We start from the raw sequence: 9,141 nt of genomic DNA on the forward strand, positions 1-9,141 counted from the left end.
GACAGGCCGCTCGTGGCCAATCACAAGCCGCAAAACCTCCCCTAGCGGTGGTCGTGAGCCTCAAAAGTAAAGCAGGGTTCGGTAATTTCATTTTAGCGTCGCTAGAGTTAAAAAAGTTAACGCTTGGTGACTGAAAACTTGGTGCATGTGAGCTTTTCGTCATAGCCTTCTTTAATGGTAGAATAAACGAATGCGCACGCGGACACGTGCGTTGAAATAACGTAAACAAAAGTTTGTGTAGCCGCGGGAGTTCCGCCGTTCCGGCCTTGTTTGAAAAATGGGTCGTTGTTGTGCCCTGAAGTGCCGGAACAGAGCTTCCAGGGGAATTCGCTTGTTCAAGCTGCCGAAATCCCCGAGGAGACGGAAACTGTGGCTTTCAGGAATCAAGCGTGGCGCGGGGTGGAAACCTCCCGACAGAACGTACCTTTGCGAGGTGAGGTATTGTTCATTGTTAATATTGTGACGCGAGCACGGTGGACGCGAGTGCACTGTGACGAAACCGTGTATTTTGTGATCTATTCTCTACTGCCGTGGAAGCGTCCTGTGCGCTTTCGCTTCACCGCAGAAAGACGAGTGGTTCAGGCCTGTGGCGGTCGTGCGATGATGGATTTGTAAGATCGCGTATTTTGAAAGCGTGAGCCTCTCGTCAGCGGAATAACAGTGCTGTGACTTGAGCGGCTGAATACACAGTTTTGACGTCTACCAAAACGTTATTCGCTGCAGGACCACTTCGAGCCCCCCCAGTTCCAGACGAGGTGCTCTGACGGCTGGAGGAGGCTAAAAGCCACAGCTGTTCCGAGCTTGTTTCTGCATTCTGAAAGTCAAGTGAGTGTGTGTAACGAGGATAAGTGAGATTTTTGTTCTTTTGGTATTTACCTAGATTATGAGAGTGAATTAAAAGCAATAATTTATCTTGTGTTAAGATGTTTTTACTGATATGATTTGAAAGAGGCACAGGTGACCTATAATAATGTGGACTTGGTAGGCTGTTGACATCTCTGTTCCATGTCAGAGACCTTTTTTTTTTTTTTTAAATCGGAGTGGTCCTTGTGCAAGAGTGCATGAGACACCATCATTCAGTGTTGCAGCCTGACACAGCACAAAACCCCGCCTCATGGAAATGTAAGTCAAAACCCAATAACTCATATTCTGTTGCTTCTATTAAGTTAATGCATGAGGCATTCATCACTCTCAGCTGCCTTGTAATGTTATGACAGCCTCACCAGCTAAGTATCTGTCATGGTTCTTGCATGGCTTGGAGTGATCTCGTGAGGTGGGCAACACCCAGTGGACCATTTGCAGAATTAGTGGCTCGAGAGTGCATGACTAAAAGACGAGAGTTCCCTGGCCGCAGGCACGTCCACTGCGTCCCGTTGGCTTATTGTGTCGCATTGACTTAGATAGAGCTCCCCCAAAACCACTTTTGTCCCCCTTGAGGATTATCTTTCACCCCGAGGTAAATACAAAGAAGCCTTCGTCCCTCTCCGCTCGGCCAGCATGAAGAGAGAAAGGGCGACAAATCCATTTATTCTCGAACCCATATTTCTGCAAAACGAGGATTCTCGTACCGTGTTTGCAGCAACCAGCGGCCAGGACCTCCGGAGCGACCCTGCAGGTCGGCCTGCTGACGCAGCTGCTCCCCACCACCAGTGGGGCGTGCTTCGTAAGCATCTTCCAGGGTCCTGTGTACCCCCGTGTAGCAATACCACCACGCTCTTCGCCGCAGGTGACCAGTGACAACCAGCGCGGCCAGGCCAGCTCAGCTGCCCGCGGCACCTTGGTGTCGGCAGACACCATCAGCTGGGTATGTGGTTCTTGCACGGCTTGGAGTGATCTTGTGAGGTGGGAATCACCCGATTCTCATACCGTGTTTGCAGCAACCAGCAGCCAGGACCTCTGGAGCGGCCCTGCAGGGCGGCCTGCTAACGCAGCCGCTCCCCACCACCAGCGGGGCGTGCTTCGTAAGCATCTTCCAGTGTCCTGCATACCCCCGTGTAGCAATACCACCGCACCCTTCGCTGCAGGTGACCAGTGACAACCAGCGCGGCCAGGCCAGCGCAGCTGCCCTCGGCACCTTGGTGTCGGCAGACACCATCAGCTGGGTATGTGGTTCTTGCACGGCTTGGAGTGATCTTGTGAGGTGGGAATCACCCGATTCTCGCACCGTGTTTGCAGCAACCAGCAGCCAGGACCTCTGGAGCGGCCCTGCAGGGCGGCCTGCTAACGCAGCCGCTCCCCACCACCAGCGGGGCGTGCTTCGTAAGCATCATCCAGGGTCCTGCGTACCCCCCTGTAGCAATACCACCGCACCCTTCGCTGCAGGTGACCAGTGACAACCAGCGCGGCCAGGCCAGCGCAGCTGCCCTCGGCACCTTGGTGTCGGCGGCCTCCACCAGCTGGGTATGTGTCATGGTTCTTGCACTGCTTGGAGTGATCTCATGAGGTGGGCGACACCCAATTCTTGTACCGTGTTTGTGGCAACCAGTGGCCAAGACCTCTGAGCGAACCCTACAGCCTCTTTCTCCATCACCCGTTTCACCTAGGCTCACTGAAGATGTCTTTCTTCAGATGAGCCGGAAGATCAAGCAGCTGGAGAACGAGAATCATCGCTTGGTGAGGCAGGCTGCCTTACAAAAGACAAGGGAAGCGACATTCCGGTCTCACTTGCACGAGTTCTTCACTGTGGACCAACTGGCAGCTCTATCGAGATCCAGCAACAGGGGGTCCAAGTGGTCTGATGAGACGGTGAAGAAGTCGCTGCAGATGCGATCTGCATGTGGCAGCTTGGGCTACGACTTGCTACTGGAGGGGAGCTTCCCATTGCCGTCGTCTAGAACTCTAGGGCGGCGGCTTGAAGGCAAGTTTGTTGTCAGGCTACTCAAATGCTTCAAAGCTCCCTGTTGATTATTTGCAGGTATAATATCCTTGTTAGTAACTGTAGTGTTTTTGTATTTTGCACAATTTATTTTTAAATGATAAGTTGGTGTCATGGTTCCTTTTTCACTTAGTTGCAGTGTGGTATGAAGGGGTAGATTATTGATATTGTGTTGGAATGATTCTCTCATCGCAGGCGTACAGCACTAGTTTGACCTCAGTATCTTGCACTCGTCGAGATGTGAATTCAAGTTTAGAGGGGGAGTGTTTCCTTCACTCCCAATTTTTGTAACCTTGCTGATGCGACCATGGAGGTAATTATGCTGACGGTGTCTAGGAGAGCACCCTGTGGTGATGATGGTCGAATGAGGCTTATGGATTCCATACGAGCACTGCATGAACACTTGACTGGGGTTCGTGACAATAAGTGCCTCGGCAAACATTTGGGCAGCTCATGACTAATCTCTGCACACGAATGGCCAAAATTAAACATTGTTTACAGCTCAGCACATGCTGCACATGTTGCCATCCCCAGCCTATGGCTATACACAGTTCTCACGTGACGTCATTCTAGTCACCATTCCCAGGTACTAAGCGTCCCATTAATGTAGTGGAAGGTAGGTCTAATCTGCACCCCGTGATTGGCGCGACCCTACTAGAATAAAACGTCATCATCTCACCTACCAATCGTGTGTGTCCTGTGTCCTGTGATGTCGAGATCGCTCTAGCGCTCTTATCAGTTGCCCTTGGGACTCGCGATGAGTTGGCCGCGTGCCGTTCGTTCGGTGATGTGCACACTTTCTAAGTGCTGGCAAAGTCGCGATTGCAGCGAGTTAGCGCAGTTGAGTGCGCTTCTTAACGAGCACCTGTGTGCTGTGCAGAAGCGACACTTACAGAGGAAACACCGTGATTGTGCGTATTTCGCAGGCACTGCGATTGTGCATTGAGTGGAAGGCACACCTCCAGAGAAGAAGAGGTCACGCGCGTGTGCGACGAATTCAGGAAAACGTTGTAATGTAGCGTAATGATTGTTCATGTTCCTGGTCAATATGAGTGCTTACCTCAAGGCCAAAAAAAAAAAAAAACTGGCTTTTACCATGAATATGTGTTACTCTACAATTGAGGTCCCGTCAAGCAGTGTGCATCATTGCTCATCATTTCTTTAGTCTAAGATTTAAAACGAATATTTGGGTATAGCAAGAGGACTGACAAATCTCTCATCTACTTACAATCTCTATGTAGGGCTTGATTTATTTGAAGCGAGAGTCATTCAGTAATATAGATCAGAATTAACTGAGCCTTGGCAGTGGGTAGGCAGATACTTGAGAATAACCTAAATGAAACCAGCTAGATTTTCTTCTACAAAGTATAATCATTGCTCACATGCTGAGTTTGTGCACTAGAAAGCTATCTCTACAGGAAAAAGGCTGTTGACAAGGAGAACTAAATGACAAGCTTCATTTGTTGCTTCGATTAGCAACTGCAGAATTTACGCACATCCTTGAGAACGTGAACAAAACATACTCAAAATTACTCTCGTCTAACCTCATTTCAGTGGATTACTGTGTGCCCCTTGATATTAGGTGTTTTAGGTATGATAGTCTTTATATCATATCTAAAATGACTTTTTATTCATACTCGTTCACACTCATCCATCACTCAAATACTATAATGTTTTGAAAAATGTGTACTAAGGTAAGAGTGCTAAGCTAAGTTAGCATGTAGCTTAGCTTGTTTGTAGCTAGCTAAGCTAGTTACACACGACTGGAAGCTAACTTAGGTTAGCTTCCATTAAGCTAAGCTACCTTCCGCCATCTTGACATCAACACTGTCAAGATGGCGGAAGCTGAGCGCAATGGCAGTATCAGAAAGGCACAGCAAGTATTCAATATGCGATTCGAAATTATTCGACCCAAGTCACTATTAGCTTCTTATTCGCTTGAAACATAAAATTCGTTATTCGCACGTGCCTGCTTAAGGGGAAACTAAAGCGGTTTTGTACCTTTAAAAAACACTTGCATCACCTTCATATGGCCTCCAGTATCACGAATATTAAAATTATTTGTCAATTTGAGGCCCGGAGTAGCCATCAAAGCATTTTGACCATATCGCTGAAGCCCCGCCCTCCCGAGGTGTAAGAAGCTAGGAGGAAATTTCTGAGAGACAGCAGCGTCGCAACAAGGATCCTCGGAATCTCTGCAGCTATTGCAAGCTTATTTGAGTGGTCGACAAATTGTGTGCGATTCACCTCATGCTCACGATTTTCACTCGCCTGTTTGTTTTGACGTAAGTTTAGTACACCTATAAACTTTCATAAAAGATTTAGCGGATGTTGGTCAGGCGTGAAAGATTGTAGCGGGAACTGGGCGTCTGTAGCAGATGACGCACCATTTCACGAGAAAAAAAAAACGCTGCATTGGGCAAGGCTGGTCACATGTGCCGGAACACTGCACGAGAGATGGTGCTTGAGCTTCGGTGGCCAGGTGAAAGTTCTTGACGTGACATCATGCCGAGTGAATTTTTTAAATATTTCTTTGCGTTGGGTGATACTTCTTGAGCAAATAGTGCATATTCAAATTTGCAGGATACAAATATGGAAGAATTTACCTCTAACTCATTTTTTTTGGAGAACCTCTTTAGCTTCCCTTAAAGTGTTTTCAACAAAATCAGTCAGTGGTTCACAAATCGGAGTCGGTGACACTTTTAGCAACGCACAGCTACCAAAGTAACCATGGAGTGTACTTTACTTCAGTGCTGGCATTCATCACCTTTGCTCATGAAGTGGAACTGCCAACTTTAAGAGAGTGGCAAAAACTCGTAAAAAACCAGCAAAAACCATTCGTATGGACAACAATAATGGAAGTTAGCAGCCTTTTCTTCGTTTAGTGCCCATGCTGTTCTTTTATTGACTGAGGGGGAAGTTTCAAATCATTGATTCCTTCAGTCGAGTTTACCAAACATTGCATACACTTGATGATCTAAAGCAGTTCTGTGTTTGTAGGTGAGCACTGCCCTACGGGTCCTCAGTCACTCCACGGCCACTGCCCTGCGCTTCCTGGTGGAGAAACATGGCTGGAGCACCAACTTCCTCACCACGGCTTGGTTCTTGGATCAGGTCAACAAATGGTTTGATCTTATGAGCAGCAGGCACCCAGTCCTTGCGATCAGCAGGCAAAATGAGGCCTGCTACAAGAACACCCTTGACTTTTTGGTCATATTTAAGGATCTTTTTCTCCACCTCACTATTGGGGATGGGGCGTTCAAGCCAGTGCAGGCGGGGGTAATCCTCTCTACCAAGTCCATTCTAGACCTGCAGCAAAGTCTCATTGAGGGACATTCTTTTTCATTTGTGCTCACATCCAGATTCACGCAGGACTGCCATGAAAACTTGTTTTCGGTAATGCGACAGGGCAACCCCATCCCAACTTCTTGGAGTTTACGATGACCTTGAAAATCATCACACACTCGCAGTACCTGAAGGCGTCCAAGGCAGGGTCCTACGAACTGGACGATGCCTCCTTTTACCTGGCTGACCTCGCAGACTTGGATGTACAACCTGCTGTGCCCACCGACATTTTTCTTGAGGAGGCAGAACTCACCATGTCACAACCTGAGGAGAATAGCTTTGACTATTACGCGGGTATGTGGTGCGAAGAGTTGTAAAACATAATGCTACATGTGACACGTGTGCTGCAGCTGTTCAAGTCCCCATGGCACCTGCAAATAGCCTCCTCAGGCTAAAGAGTTATGTCCCTGACGCTCTGACCTGCCCCTCTGAAGCTGCACGCACCCTCTTCACAATTTGTGAAAGTGTCTTTCGCAGCCTCATTGCGGATTTGATGCATGCACGGGGCATCCTGGACGGCCTATCGGCGAGGATGGCTGCAGAGAGCCAATGTGTTCAGCTGCCCGACCGCCATGAAATCAAAATGAAGCTCATCAGGCGATTCTGCCATGCACGGCTGCAACTGTTCATGCGAGAAAAAAGTCGCGAGTTGGCGGCTGGGGCAGCTGAACGCAGGGACTTCGGCAGTCGATGGCAGGACCTCGGAAAACTAATTAGTGTTTTAGATTGCCTTAGTTGATGAAACTGTTGTCCCGTTCTCATTTTGTTTTTACTTTGCTTTCTTCTTTGTGTTAAGGGCAGCTTTCATTTTTTGCGTTCCTTGTTTACCGAGGCACTTCTGAATTTTTTTTACTCTTGCAACGGTTGTTTGTGCGAGGCCCTTTTTCTTGTGATCTCCATGTAAGCCTACGTGAAGCCTCTGCATTTTTTTTTATGCTTGCTACACATGTTTGTGGGAAGTTTCTTGTGCTGTGCTTGTAAGCATCTGTACTTTTTTTATGCTTGCTACGGGTCTGTGAGAAGCCCATTTTCTTGTGCTCTGCCTGAGGCCTCTGAATTTTTTTTACGCTTGCTATGGGTCTTTGCGGAACGCTTTTTTTCTTAGGCTCTGCCTGTAAACCTGTGTGAGGCCTCTGAATTTTTTTTACGCTTACTAGAGATGTTTGTGGGAAGCTCTTTTTCTTGTGCTGTATGTGCAAGCCTGCATGAAGCCTCTGGATTTTTTTCATGCTTGCTTCAGATGTTTGTGGGAATCCTTTCTTTTTCTTGTGCTCTGCGTGTAAGTTTGCGTGAAGCATCTAAATTTTTTTCACACTTTCTTCAGCTCTTTGTGGGAAGCTTGCTTTTTCTTATGCTCTGCATGTAAGCCTGAGTGAGGTCCCAGAATATTCTTTTACTTTTACGCTTGCTTCGGATGTTTGTGGGAAGCTTTTTTTTTTATTGTGCTCTGTGCGTATGACTGCATGAAGCCTCTGAATTTTTTTACGCTTGCTACGGTTCTTTGTGGGGAGCAATTTTTCTTCTGCTCTACGTGTAGGCCTATGTGAAGCTTTCGCTGTCATGCAATCTTGCTCTTCTGTATCATGTTTTTTTTTCTTGTCCTCCTCCTTGTGCTGTGCACTGCTTATCTTTCACTCATCCCTTTTTGCTTCATGTGGATGTTTGTAGCCTACACTTTCCTTCCTGGTGTCTTGCATGAAAGCCTATGCAGAGACTTCCTGCCTATGTTAGCTTGTCTTTTCCCCTGTCATTCTTCTGTTCACTTTCCTCGTGTCATTCGCACACCTCGAAATATGCACTCTCTCTGTATCCTCAAGTTTTTCACTTCTGCACTTGCTTAAGACATTTGCAAGCCATCCCTTTACTTCATGAGCTTTCCATGTGAGCCTTCACCGTGCAGCACCTTTACGCTTCTGGGAGCCTATGCTTTGCCTCCGACCCTTTTGGTTTATCCACTTGCCTATTTTAATTTTGCAGTTTCTGTGTTTTTTCTTGCAGAGGCACGAGACCCATGTCCCCTCCATGGTCATCGGTTGCAGCTTTTGGGTCTGTCTCATTTTATTTCATTGTAGTTGCAGACCTAATTATTGTCAGGTATCTGTGTGTTAGTTCGTTTGCAGTAGACCTAACTGCCGCCATTTCCTTTCCGTGAGTTAGTTTTTGTCGGACGCTCGTACTCAGTGTAACAGGTGCAAGGGCTGGGTTTTGTTGCTGTGTCCAGGATGTTGCAAGGAGACTGCTGGCCAATGGACTTCTTCCAAAACCGACGCGCCCCATTGCGGCGAAATACCATGCGGTGCATTCTGGGAACTAGTTGGCCACTCAGTTTCGGTTTCGACTGAGCAGATTCATCTCATGCTATCACGCCGCGACCGAACGCACTGCTTGCGTTTTCGATTATCTGACTTTTTTACGAATGTACAATATACTCATTCTCGAGCGATACAAAACGAAGGCCGCGGCACTTTTTTTGGTACCCGAAACACCGGATATTTGAGTGCGTATGCAAACGTAGTAAGACGTGGCTTAGTCACCTTAACGAGTGCATCTTTGAGTTCAATTTCAATAATCCCGTCTAGTACCAGTGAAGTAGAACTGAAATTTGTTCACCTGGAGCCTTTCACCTATTTTGTTTGCCAAACGTCCGCTTCTTGTTACTTCATTGGGCAAAAAGCAAGCCGCATTCTCACAGGAGTATCAAAGTTGAGCCCAGCGTTGACGCGTAAACTTTTAAGGAAACGCAATAAATTCGACCTCACTACTGCACCAAAGTTACTATGATGTCTTCCTCGTGTCATCATATATCTCCCACTCAAATTTTATGCTGATAGAAGATTAAGTTTTCGCAAACGCGGAGATGGGCTGGCTACGACGGAGGCCCTAACAAGCGTCCCCTACTCCTCGCTAAGCCTTTTTGGACG

The 9,141-nt window shown here is 47.4% G+C and overlaps 1 long non-coding RNA gene across 1 annotated transcript; it reads left to right on the forward strand.

The window, feature by feature from the left end:
• The first annotated feature begins 391 nt into the window (after nt 1-391).
• Nucleotides 392-924, forward strand: LOC121836852. The gene is made up of 2 exons (XR_006078041.1): nt 392-433; nt 724-924. It is a non-coding gene; the product is annotated as an uncharacterized LOC121836852 (long non-coding RNA).
• Nucleotides 925-9,141: the final 8,217 nt, after the last annotated feature.

Source organism: Ixodes scapularis, unplaced genomic scaffold (genome assembly GCF_016920785.2).
Source record: "Ixodes scapularis isolate PalLabHiFi unplaced genomic scaffold, ASM1692078v2 PGA_scaffold2__306_contigs__length_199485367, whole genome shotgun sequence".
Lineage (NCBI taxonomy): Eukaryota > Metazoa > Arthropoda > Arachnida > Ixodida > Ixodidae > Ixodes > Ixodes scapularis.